The sequence below is a fragment of the Cebus imitator genome, unplaced genomic scaffold (assembly GCF_001604975.1).
Source record: "Cebus imitator isolate Cc_AM_T3 unplaced genomic scaffold, Cebus_imitator-1.0 Scaffold125, whole genome shotgun sequence".
Lineage (NCBI taxonomy): Eukaryota > Metazoa > Chordata > Mammalia > Primates > Cebidae > Cebus > Cebus imitator.
The window spans coordinates 3,383,527-3,397,735 of NW_016107440.1; positions in this window are offsets into that span (position 1 = coordinate 3,383,527).

Consider the following 14,209-nt stretch of genomic DNA (forward strand, 5'->3'; position numbering starts at 1 on the left):
TTCTCTGCTTCCCCAGGCCATACACACATTTTAGTACCTCCTTATCCAGTTGGAACCAGGAAGAATCATTTAGAATTGTTGATTATTCTTTAGGTTGAAGGAATTTAGCTAAAAATTATTCATTCCAGATATTTGAAAGTAAAACTCTCTTGAAGGAAGTTAAACATCTGCAAGCGAACAGGAATGTCCTTTATTTTAATTCAGGAGATTGGCCATTATTTCTAAAGCTACGCTTTGATGATCATCAGAAAAACATGAAGTTACTCCTGACTTAAGCCCACTGGGATGGATGGAGTTAGGTGAGAAGAGGCAGTCTCCACCCACTGCCTGTATGGAGGCTGTGAGTTGCTGCAGCCCAGACACTTGCTGTCAAGGAGAGGGGCAAGCAAATGTGACAGTTCTAGGGCCCAGATCCCCTCTCACTGGGGCTTGGAGTGGCTGGGCAGCCCTGTCTGTCTGAAGCCTTCCTTGCCGCAGTCCCTGTTCCTATCTAAGCTCCAGAACAGATTCGCTCATTTTTCATCATCTCTAGATTCTCTGATTCCAAGAACACAGACGGGGCCTTTCCTGGAAGTACCCTCTTCCCCTCCTCCATGCCACTGAAGCTGGATAACGGTACTTGGAATTTCTGGGGAGGGCACTTATGCAGCTTCCTAATCCCAAGTTTCTGGGGTCTCAAGTTCCAAGACACTCAGGATACCACGGACAGGAAGCAGGGAGAAGATGAATCTGCTGCTATGGACATCTCAGGAGAGAAGGCAGCCCAGGCAGATGCAGAAGTGTCAGACACATTTGAACCACAGCAACTCCATCTTGAATAGGAAGTGGGTAAAATGAGGCTGAGACCCATTGGGCTACATTTCCAGACGGTTAAGGCATTCCAAGTCACAGGATGAGATAGGAGGTCGGCATAAAATATAGGTCATAAACACCTTGCTGACAAATCAGGTTACAGCAAAGAAGCTGTCCAAAACCCACCAAAACCAAGATGGCGATGAGAATGACCTCTGGTTGTCCTCATTGCTACTACAGTCCTGCCAATGCCATGACAGTTTACAAATGCTATGGTAACATCAAGAGGCTACCCCATATGGTCTACAAAGGGGAAGCATAAATAATCCACCTTTTTTTTTTTTTTAGCATATCATCAAGAAATAACCATAAAGTTGGGCAACCAGCACCCCTTGGGGCCGCTCTGTCTATGGAGTAGCCATTCTTTTATTCCTTTACTTTTTTAATAAACTTGCTTTTGCTTTGCACTATAGACTTGCCCTGAATTCTTTTTTTGCGTGACATTCAAGAACTTTCTCTTGGGGTCTGAATTGGGACCCCTTTCCTGCAACAGAAGGAGCCTGGATTCTGAGCAACTCAGAGATGATGCTGTATCAGAGCCAAATCCCGCAACCCCTAGGAGAAAACGTTCTCGACACTGATGCTGACTGTAGTTGCAATGAAGTGAGAAGATGACAATGATAAAAATGTGTGCTAACTGGAAAAATAATCCAATTCACAGCCATTTATGTTCCTAGTGCTCTAGTTGTGCCAAAATGTCATACAACATAATACTTAATGCATATTTTTAGGTGCTTTGGATTAATGTGACTTATACTTTATATATGCCTACTTAGCTTTCTGTTTCTATTTAATTTTTTTTCTAGGTTCATGGAAGTATAATTTACATACAATAACATTCCCCCATGATTTTGAGCATTTTTATTACTCAAAAATGTTTTCTCCTGCCCCGATCTGGCCAAACCCTTTCCCTAACCCCTGGCTCAAAGCAACCACTGATCTGCTTTCTGTTACTTAAAGTTTTGCTGTTTCTAGAAGATCATATAATTGGAATAATACAGTATTGAGTCTTTGTGTCCCACTTATTTAATAGAAGGGTTTGAGACTCATCCATGCTGTATGATTTAATATTTTGTTCCTTTTTATTGCCAAGTAGTAGTTCATTTTATGAATGTAACATATTTATCAGATGATGAATATTTGGGTTGCTTCTAGTTTTCAGTTCTCTGAGTAATGCAGATGTGCACACTGTCTCAGTTTATTTGGGCTGCTCAAGCACCAGAGACTGAGTGGCTTATTAACAACAGATGTTTATTTCTCACAGTTCTGGAGACTGGAAAGTCAAGATCAAGGTGCTGGCAGATTTGCCGTCTGGTAAGGGGCCACTTTCTGATTCATAGATAGTGCCTTCTCACTATGTCCTCACAAGGTGGGAAGACTGAGAGAGCCCCCTCAGATCTATTTCACAAGGGCACTGATATCACTCATGAGAGTTCTGTCCTCATGACCTACTCACCTCTCAAAAGCTCCCATTTCCTAATATCATCGCCTTGATGGTTAGGATTTCAACATATGAATTTTGGAGAGACACAAACAAGTAATGCCGATACCATGTATATCTGCATTACTCATGGAGCCATAGACCATAGCATACTATCCCTGGCCCACGAAAATTCGTGTCCTTCTCACATGCACAATATATGCACCCTAGTTGCCTCCAAAGTCTTAACTCATTCCAGCATCAACTGAAAAGTCTAAAGTCCAGACTCTCATTTAAACATCATCTAAATCAGATATAGGTAGGACTCAAGGTATAATTCATTTACAGGCAAGTTACTCTGCAGCTGCAAACCCATGAAAGCAAACATGTTATGTGCTTCCAAAATACAACAGTGGGGCAGGCACAGGATAGACATTCTCATTCCAAAAGGGAGAAATAGGAAAGAAGGGCTAACGTTCCAAGTAAGTTCAAAACCTTAAGGCTCAGAAACAACCGTCTTTGACTCAAGGTTCTGCCCTCTAGGCCCACTGGGTTGGAGGGTTCCATCTCTGGAGTTTTGCTGGGCAAGGGTTGGGCCACCAAGCCTCTTGGAGACCCTGTCCCCATGGCTTTGCTGGGCACAGCTCCAACCACAGCTGTCATGAGTTGGAGCCTCCTGTCTCTGGTTCTCTTGGGCTGGAAGTATATGCCAGTAACTCTACCAGTCTGGGGTCACAGGGATGCACCCCCTTAGAGCATTGCCTTAGTGGGGACTCTCTGAGATGGCCCACCCTGATGGTGGCCTGGGTTGGGTGTTCAATACTGTGAATGCCTTTTTCTTTCTAAATCTAGGTGAAAACAGCCATGACCCATGCCTCATGCACTGTGTTCTGGTGGAGATGGTGCCTTACTGATGCTGCCATGGTTTCCCGTCTGTACTTTCCAGAGGGACAGCAACCACAGCCTAAGCTACACTTGGGCCTGATGGAGCCACATGTGGGGCAGCCAAGGAATGCTGTGTGGTATGCAGGGACCAGACCCTTGAAACTGTTCTGAACCCCAGGCACTTGTGTTCTGGGCCTGTGATGAGAGGGGCAGCACCAATAATCTCCAAAATACCTTTTGGGTCATTCATCCATTGTCTTGACAAATAGTACCTGGCTTCCTTTGGGATGCCAGATCTATACTAATCTCCTCATCAAACAGTCAGCTGGTTACACTCTTGCTCCCTCCTGAACATGCTTTCTTGTTCCTTTCAATATGAATAGGCTGAGAATTTTCCAAAATTTAATGTTTTGCTCTCCTTTTGATTAAAAAATCCACATTTAGATAGTTTCTCTCTTATTGCATTATACTATAAGCAGTTATGAGAAACCAAGCAGCGTCTTCAACATTTTACCTAGAAATTTTGTAAGGGAAGTCCTAGCCAGAGCAATCAGGCAAGAGAAAGAAATAAAGGGCATCCAAATTGGAAAAGGGGAAGTCAAATTGTCTCTGCTTGCCAATGACATAATCTTAGAAAACCCTCAAGGCTCTTCCAAAAGACTCCCACATTTGATAAAGAAATTCAGTAAAGTGTCAGGTTACAAAGTCAATATACACAAATCAGTAGTACTCCTATATACCCAAACCACCAAGCTGACAACCAAATCAAGAACTCAATCCCTTTTACAATAGCTGCAAAAATAAAATAACATACTTAAGAATATATTTAACCAAGGAGGTGAAGGATTTTATTTTTCTTCCTTCCTTTCTTTTTTTTTGAGACAGTGTCTGGCTCTATCAGGCTGAAGTACAATGGCATGATCTTAGCTGACTGCAACCTCTGCCTCCTGGGCTCCAGCTATGCTTCCACCTCAGCCTCCTGAGTAGCTGGGACTATAGGCATGCACCACCACACCTGGCTAATTTTTGTATTTTTTGTAGAGACAGGGTTTTGCCATGTTTCCCAGTTTGATCTAGAACTCCTAGGCTCAAGCAATCTGCCCCCTCAGCCTCCCAAAGACTGGGATTTGACAGGCACGAGCCACCTCACTGGGTGAGGTGAAGGATTTCTACAAGGAGAACTACAAAACACTGCAGAAAGAAATTACATGTTCATGGATTGGGAGAATCAATATTGCAAAAATGACTATGCTACCCAAAGCAGTCTACAGATTCAATGCAATATCTATCAAAATATCAATGTCATTCCTCACAGAATTGGAAAAAACAATGCTAAAATTCATATGGAACCAAGAAAATGCCTAAATAGCCAAAGCAATCCTAAGCAAAAAGAACAACTTTGGAGGTATCACATTACCCAACTGTAAATTATACTATAAGGCTATAGCAACCAAAAGAGCATGGTACTGGTATAAAAGTTGATACATAGACCAATAGAGCAGAATACAGAACCAGAAATAAAGCCCAATACTTACAACCAAGTGATCTTTGACAAAGCATACAAAACAACAAAACAAAACAAAACAAAAAAACTGGGAAGAAGATACTCTATTCAACAAATGGTGCTGAGAAATTTGGATAGCCATATATAGAAGAAAAAAAATGGATCCCTATCTCTCATTATATAAAAAAATCAACTCAAGATGAACTAATAAAAAAATCAACTCAAGATGAACTAAAAACTTTAAGAAATTATTTAAAAATTTTAGAAGAGGGCTGGGCGTGGTGGCTCACGCCTGTAATCCCAGCACTTTGGGAGGCCGAAGCGGGTGGATCACCAGGTCAAGAGATCGAAACCATCCTGGTCAACATGGTGAAACCCCGTCTTTACTAAAAATGCAAAAAAAGAAATTAGCTGGGCATGGTGATGCGTGCCTGTAATAATGGTTACTCAGGAGGCTGAGGCAGGAGAATTGCCTGAACCCAGGAGGCGGAGGTTGCGGTGAGCCGAGATCGCACCATTGCACTCCAGCCTGGGTAANAAAAAAAAAAAAAAAAGAAAAAAGAATTTTAGAAGAAAACCTAGAAGAAAAGCTCTTCTGGACATTGGCAGGCAAAGAATTTATGACAAAGACCCCAAAAGCAAATGCAACAAAAACAAAAATAAACAAATGAGACAAAATTAACTAAAAAGTTTCTGCACAGCCAAAAGAAATAATCAGAATAAATAGACAACCTACACAATTGGAGATAATATTTGCAAACTATGCATCCAACAAAGGACTAGCATCCAGAATCTATAAGGAACTCAGATCAGAAAGAATAAAACAAATAATCTTGTTAAAAAGTAGGCACACTGGGCACAGTGGCTCATGCTTATAATCCCAGCAGTTTGGGAGGCTAAAGTTGGAGGATTGCTTGAGCCCAGGAATTCAAGAGCAGCCTGGGCAATACAGATATACACTATCTCTACAAAAAAATTTTAAAATTACTGGACATGATGGCGTGTGCTTGTGTTCCCAGTGACTTGGGAGGCTGAAGTGGGAGGATTGCTTGAGCGCAGGAGGTCAAGGATGCAATGAGCCATGATCATGCTACTGCACTCTAGCCTGGGTGACAGAGATCCTGTCTCAAAAAAAGCAGGGGGGTGGAGTGGGAGTGGGCAAATAACATGAATAGGCATTTCTCAAAAGAAGATGTACAAATGGCTGAAAAACATTTTTAAAATGTTCAACATCATGAATCACTAGTGAAATGCTAGTTAAAACAACTGTGAGATACTACCTTACCCCAGTCAGAATGGCCGTTATTGAAAAGTCAAAAACAGTAGATGATGGCATGGATGGGGTGAAAAAAGAACACTTATACATTGCTGGTGGGAATGTAAATTAGTACAACCTCTATGGGAAACAGTATGGAGGTTTCTCAAAGACATAAAAGTAGATCTACCATTCAATCTAGCAATCCTACTACAGGGTATGTGCCCAAAGGGAAAAAAAATCATATCAAAAAGACACTAGCAGGAGTATGTTTATCACAGCACAATTCACAATTATAGAAATCTGTAATCAACCTAAGTGCCCATCAACCTATGAGTAAATAAAGAAAATGTGGTATATATTCTATGGAATACTATTCAGGTGTAAAAAAAGGGTGAAATAATGTATTTTGCAGTAACTTGGATAGAACTAGAGACCATTATTCTACGTGAAATAACTCAGGAATGGAAAACCAAATACTGTACATTCTCACTTGTAACTGGGAATTAAGCTATGGGTATACAAAGCCAGACATTGGATATAGTGGACACTGGAGACTCAGAAGAGGGAAGGGTGGAAGGGCAGATGAGGAATGAAAAACTACCTATTGGGTATAACTTACACTACTTGGGTGATGAGTTCACTAAAATCCCAGACTTCACCATAATATGATTCATCCATGTAACTAGAAATCATGTGTACTTCTAAAGCTATTGAAAGAACCAAATTTAAGTAAAAGAGTTAGATCACATGATGTACATGACTTCATACCTTCTTTGATATTTACCATTCATTTTTTCCCTCTCCATGTCTTTACTTTTGCTGGTTTAGTAATTTTTTTCTTTCCTTTTTAGGTGATTGTCAGCTTGAATGTTGTATTATACCTTTAAGTTTTGAAAAATGTATAAACCCATGTAATCACCATCACAGTAAAGACACAGAACATTTCCACCACCACCTCCATCCCAAAAAGAAATTTCATCAGCCAAATATCCAATTTTATTGCTCACAAGTTCCACCTTCCACAAAATACTAGGACAATTCCACCAAATTCTTTGCCTCTTTATAACAAAGATTGCTTTTCCTCCAGTTTCCAGTAACATGTTCTTCATTTCCATGTGAGACCTTGATATGGTTTGGCTCTGTGTCTCCACCCACATCTCGTCTTGAGTTGTACTCCCATAATTCCCATGCATTGTGGGAGAGACCGGTGGGAGATAATTGAATCATGGTGACTGTTTCTCCCATACTGTTCTCGTGGTAGTGAATAAGTCTCATGAGATCTAATAGTTTAATAAGGGGAAACCCATTTCACTTGGCTCTCATTCTCTCTCTTGCCACTGCCATGTTAAGAATTGCCTTTTACTTCTGTCATGATTCTCTTTCTGGCCACTGCCATGTAAGAAGTGTCTTTCACCCTCCGCCATGATTGTGAGGCCTCCCTATCCATGTGGACCTCTTCTTCTTCCCAGTCTTGCAAATGCCTTTATCAGCAGCATGAAAACTAATACAGATCTCATCAGAATACACTTTAGTGTCCACATTTCTACCAACATGCTGCCTAGGATTACTCAGGTACCTCTAAGAAGATGGAGGCTCTCCCTACACCTCTCCTCTTCAAAACCTTCACCAGAATCACATTTAAAGTTCTCTTCATGGCAATGTGGACTTTTTCCAGTATGTACCTAAAAACTCTGCCGCCTCTACCCAATCCCTGGTTCCAAAGCTACTTCTACATTTCCAGGAATTTGTTACAACAGTACCGCATTTCTCAGTACCAATTTCTGTCTCGGTCTGTTCATGCTGATATAACAAAATACCATAGACTGAGTCACTTATAAACAACAGAAATTTATTTCTTACAATTCTGGAGGCTGGAAAGTCTGGGATCAAGATGCCAGCAGATGGTGTCTGGTGAAAACCTGCTTTCTCATAGATAGCTGTCTTCAGACTGTAACTTCCTGTGGCAGAAAAGGTGATGGATCTGTCTGGGGTCTCTTCTTCTAAGAGTTCTATTCATGACAACCCTATACTCATGATGTAATCACATCCCAAAGGCCCTACCGCCTACCACTGCCATGTAAGAAGTGCCTTTCACCTTCCGCCATGATTGTGAGACCTCTCTATCCATGTGGAACTGTGAGTCCATTAAACCTCTTCTTCTTCCCAGTCTTGCAAATGCCTTTATCAGCAGCATGAAAACTGATACAGATCTCATCAGAACAGACTTTAGTGCTCACATATCTACCAACATGCTGCCTAGGATTACTCAGGTACCTCTAAGAAGATGTACCACCTAATACCACCATCTTTAGGGTTAGGATTTCAATACATGAATTTTGGGGGAACACAAACATTGAGACCGTATCATACATTCACATAAAAATCGTTGTATTGTTGGGCATAGTGGCTCATGCCTGTCACCCCAGCACTTTGGGAGTCCCAGGCGGGAGGATTGCTTGAGCCCAGGAGTTTGAGATCAGTCTGGGAAACATGGTAAAAGCCCATCTCTACAAAAAATACAAAAATTAGCAGGTTATTGTGGTGTGTGCCTGTTGTCCCAGTTACTGAGGAGGTTGAGGTAGGAGGATCACATGAGCCCAGGGAGGTTGAGGCTGCAGTGAGCCATGATCACACCAGTGCTTCCCAGTCTGGGAAACAGGGTTAAGTTCTGTTGCGAAAAAACATCTTTGTATGGGTATATGTCTTAATTTCTGTTGGGTAGATATAGAACTGACTTGAGTGTGTAATATGTGCATTACACACAGGGCTCAACTCAGAAACACCTTGTGCTTGGTTTAATATTACTGTCTTGAAATTCTTAGTAGTTGTTGAACAAGGGGCTCCTCATTTTCATTGTATACTGGGCACACAAATAATACAGCCAATCTTGGGTAAATACCCATGAGTGAAATTGTTGGGTGGTATGATAAATGTATATTTAATTTTATAAGATAATTGCAAACTGTTTTCCAAAGCAGTTGCACTATTTTGCATCCCCAACAATGTAAGAGAATTCTAGTTGTTCTACATCTCATCAGTTTTTGCTCCTTTCTACAATGGTTATATCTTCAAGCCTTTTAAAACCAGAGGGAGGATTAGTATGTTGTGAGGGTCTTTATGCTTTTCTGTTAATAACCTTCTCTGCCCCTATTTCTTTCCTCCTTGCTTCTTTGGGCGTTGGTTGCCTGTGTTAATAAAATGCTAAATAAACAGGTAGGAACAGGAATAGCAGAATTCAGAGGATCAAGAAGTGATAGAATCATGGCTCCCTCTTTGTTCTCAAGCAATATTGTTGTGTGTAATATCTATTATCATAGGTTGGGAATTTAGGGAAATGTTTTCCTCGCTAAAAGACAGAGAGAATCAAACTTCTTTTTGCTATGACCAACAGCAACTCTAGAATAAAAAGCTATTTGAGTTCTCCTATAAGATGTGTGTTTACCATAAAGGCTGGTTTTCTTTTAATTTAATAAAAATAAACACAGAGTTGAAAAGAAAGCCTCTTTTCAAGTATGACTTGAACATCAACAATGCAGCCAGCACCAGACTATATTGACTCCATTCTTTGTGGCAGAATCATATTCATTAGAATAAAGACTTGCTGAAACTCAGATATTTCACATATAATTCTTTGCCTTTATCTAAAAGTCAGCTATCCTGCTCTTGAGGAAACTAGATTGATCTAACAGGCTGTGCCCTTCCAAAAACCACATTTGCTACAGTTACACCGTGATTTCGTAGGTATTTCCATAAAGCAACCAAAATATAATTTATAAGATGAGCCATTTCTTCATAACAAAGAATGATGACTATATTTTCCTCTGTTTTATGTGATTCCTCAAAATACCATAGCGGAACGGTTTGCATTTTTTGAGTGTCCTTGATAAATATGACACTCTGGCTTGTACTTTTGGACACATTGTAAGAACGGCAAGCTGGGGTAAAACAACAAAGAGTGAACTTAAGAAACATGCAGACGTGCATAAACAAAATGCTAAAATTCACGGAGGTGAGGGAAAAAAAAAGACTTGAGCTAGCAGAGAAGCATATCACATTTACCGATAGGAAGACTAAAGATGTCCGTTTTCTCCAGCTTACGACATAGCTATAAGATGGTTCTGATCAAAACCCCAAAGAATTTTGGGGAGAAACTGACAAACTCACTCAAAAATCTATCAACAAGAATGAACAGGGAAGAAGGACCAAAATAATTTTGAAAAAGAATATTAACAAAGAAATGCTTACCTCATTAGATGTTAAAACATTTTATAGAAAGTGCTCGGTTTCACTTGAGAAATCCCTATTTTTTATCCTACCACCTAGACTTAGGTAAAGACAATAATAAATGTTTGAGCAGAAATTAGGTGAAATAGGAATATCTTTTTATTTTTTACTTTTGGACATCTCAGTAAGGAAAAATGAACCACAGCTGGCTTCTGGTTGGGCTGAGATTTTTTTTCCTACCAAGGTAAGGCTCATTCGAATATTCTTCCTGTGTGGACATCATACTGTGCTTTAGGATAGTCCTTACTGACTCCATGAAAGTGACATGGACCTTTTAATATTAATAAAGGAGCTCAGTATCTTTCCATTAGTGCATACTTTATAATGCTGGGGTGTTCAGATTGGTTCCAAGAGCAGATGGATACTGAGCATTTAAATGACAGAAAAATAAGTGTATTATTGATAACCAGAGTAAAGGACAGACTCAGTGAATCATTAGAGCTGCTTCCTTACGCATCCTTCATAATTTCTGGCTTCTCATTTTCATATTAACTGGAATGAATTTCTTCTAAAATATGATAGGAAACAAGAGGGGGAAAATTGACTTATTGACGTAAGGGGAAAAAATCCCCTCCTCTAAAGAATTAGGTAGGCTTTTAATTTAAAGTTCCATTAGATGAATAATGTTGGTATTTCCCCAGGGTGACTGTGATTGGAATTTCCACCCCGTCCGAGATCACATTTTTCACAGTTTCACACCTGTGAGCACCCTGGTCCCTCTTCACTTTCCATCCCATTGAGCTGGTCGAGTCCAGGGCTCTGTGCTCCAATCAAGGCTGAAGATAAGGAGTGACAGCCAGCCCTGGACAAGGATGACACAGCATTATGACTTCAGTTATAAGAAATGAACGCAGCTAGACACACACTCTGAAAAGACTTATTTTTATGACTATCCATAACATCTTTGTGACTCCAGATCCTCACCCTCTCTTGGCCTCCACTGACCCCGCTCCAACCTAATTTCCAGGCTCTGCAGAAAGTGCCAGGCAGACTTCTTCCTGGCCCTCCTGTCAGGTTATCTGTGTGTTCTTGGGTGTATATAAGAATGCATATTTATCCATTTGACATTTAACATATAGCTTCCAAGTGTCGATATCATAACATCTTGGTCAGGAATGATCTTTCCCTCTGGCACAGCATTGATGCTGATGGATTCCAGATTTATATCTTCTGCCCTGACCTCCCGACTGTGTTTCAGACCTGAACATGCTGCCTACGGAACATCAATCCCACCCCATAAAAACCCAAACGTGAATGCTTTCAAAATCAAATTCATTATGTTTGCTGCCTCCTAGCTGCTTTTCCTCCTCTGTGGTCTATCTCAGTGAGACACTCAGCGAATCTCCGAGACACCTGCCCCCAGCTTTATGAGCCAGAAACCTGTGAATTATCCTAAACGCCTCTGTATGCCTAAGCTCTTCTATCCAAGTCACAGCGACCTGTGTAACATACCTGCTCAATAGTTCTCAATCTCATGCCCACTCTCCGTCTTTATTGTCACTGGTTTCATCTGCAAATCCATGCAGTGTTTTGTCTGGAATATATTACCAGCCACCTAACTGACCTTCTACTTCTTGTTGTCCATCCTTTCAACCTGGTATCAATCTTTTCTTTTTTTTTTTTTTCTGAAAGAGTATCACTCTGTTGCCCAGGCTTGAGGGCAGTGGTGCAAACTCAGCTCACCGCAATCTGTGCCTTCTGGGTTTAAACATTTCTCATGCTTCAGCCTCCCTAGTAGCTGGGATCACAGGCATGCTCCATCATGCCCAGGTAATTTTTTTTTTTGTATTTTTAGTAGAGATGAGGTTTAACCATGTTGGTCAGGCAGGTGTCTCAAACTCCTGACCTTAAAAGATCTGCCCTCCTAGGCCTCCCAAAGTGCTGGGATTGCAGGCATCAGCCACCACACCCGGCCCTGATATGAATCTTGCTTCCAGGATGGTTCCCGTAAAATGTAAGTGATTTTATATCATTGCCCTGTTTAAAATCCTTCAGTGGCCCTATTATCAGCAGGGCAAAAGGCCTATCCCCTGGGCATGTCATGCCCATCCCAACCTGAGTGGGCTCTTGCCCACCTTCTCAGCTGTAGCTTTACCACTTGGCATTCACAACATCCTTTCTGGACGTGCTGAATTCCCCACAGGTCCCCAAATCAGCCTTGCTTTATTTATAGTTTTTCCCTGCATGTGTCTCCATTAAATGGAATGCCCTCGCTGGCACCTATCCGGTGAATTCCTGTCCATGCTTCACCTTCAGCTCAAACATCACCGCCTCTCAGGAGCCTTCTCTGCCCTTCCAAGACAGAATGCACTCTTCCTCCTCTATGTCCACTAACACTTTGTCATTTGGGATGCTGGTAGATGCCGAATGGGCACTTGTGCAGCCAGGCAAGCAGGCTCGTTATCCTCTTTGCTGTCCTACTTCAGCAAAGATCCAGGCTGGGGGTGGCATTTGGCTAAGTTAGATAGGCACCGGGGAGCTTATCTATTGACCTTGGGGTCCACAGTTCCCCAGCTGTGATCCAACTCAAAGTAACACGACCTTGAGGATTATGCATTACACAAAGATATGAATATTCCTGGCTTTGCAGAAGGTAGGATACCGATACCAACTTACATACCACAGCTGCATCATCATGTGAGCTGATTCCAAAAAAGAATTTTGATTTTATTTTTGGGTATGTTGCAAACCTCAGTAGGAACTAGTAGCCATTCTCTGATTTTCAATCTGGGGTAAAGGTCAAGGGTTTCCCCATCTCTACCTTGATACGTACCCTGTTATATATCATTTTGCCTGTATTTCCTGAGAATATGGGCTCTTGCATATTAATTTTTATAGCCCCTAAATCTAGGTACACTGCCTGACATGTTAAACGGTGTTCAACAGTGATTGAATTATATAATTATAATAAATTAATGTGATTTTTTCTTACCTTATCATCGACAGCCTTTACTATGTTGCTCTTGATATTAAGGTAGCCCTGAGGTTAGAACCATAAAGATTTCTCTTGGATTTCTAATATCTACACATTACTTGGGTATCGTCTCATCCTAACACATCTTGTAGGAGATACGGTGAGAAAATGGCAGAACCCATGTGTATTGGGCATATATGATAATTCTTTGGCCACTAGTTGATGTTGTAGTTACAAGTAAAAGCCACCAGATGGCTTAAGGAAATGAATTTATTTCCAATTTAGGTTTTCAGCTTGGAAATCTGGGACCAAAGGAACTAAACGGCTCTCTAGTGAGCCGCACATAACTAACAAAACCCACTCATCAGTATCACCTGACTTCAGCAATGGGCTTGTAGAGTTTGGCAACCTTCAAAGTGCAAACACTAAACGGTGTATTATCCTTCTACCTTCCAGTATCTACATGCTTTAAGATTACAGAATAATTACTGAAATTCAATTCAATTCCACAAATATTTATTGAGTTAAATTAAACTTTATGAGAGGCTTAAGGAAGCATATGTGGCATGAAACACAGCTTACTAAGCATGGAAAACTGTGTCGTAGCCTGGAAGTAAAGATAAATTTCTTTCCTCTTTGTGTGCACTGGCACTGGTTACCATTTCAAGGAGAAGTGCTGATGAAAAAATAATTGTGACCTAGAAAATTTCTGCATATTATCTGCAGGCAGAACGAGTAAAAGATGAAATAAAACAAGGCAAAGCTCAACAGCTATAGTGTTTATGAGTCAAAATGTATTTTATATGGCATCTCCAAATGAAAACTAGCGTTGAAATTATCAGATTAGATTTGAAAGTTTTAATGAGGTGATTTAAAAATAAACCTATGTAGAAAAAGAAGTGGAGGATATACCCACAGGCAGGATATGTACAAGTGGCTCTTTTGTTTTTTGACTCCAGGTGCTCCATACTGGGAGAAATTTTTGGAAAATGCCTATATTTATTATTTTGGAATGTAAAGAGTGAAATATAAACCTAGTTAAAGATATTTGCACTCATTTATTTGACACATATACTGGGGTGGGTACACTTA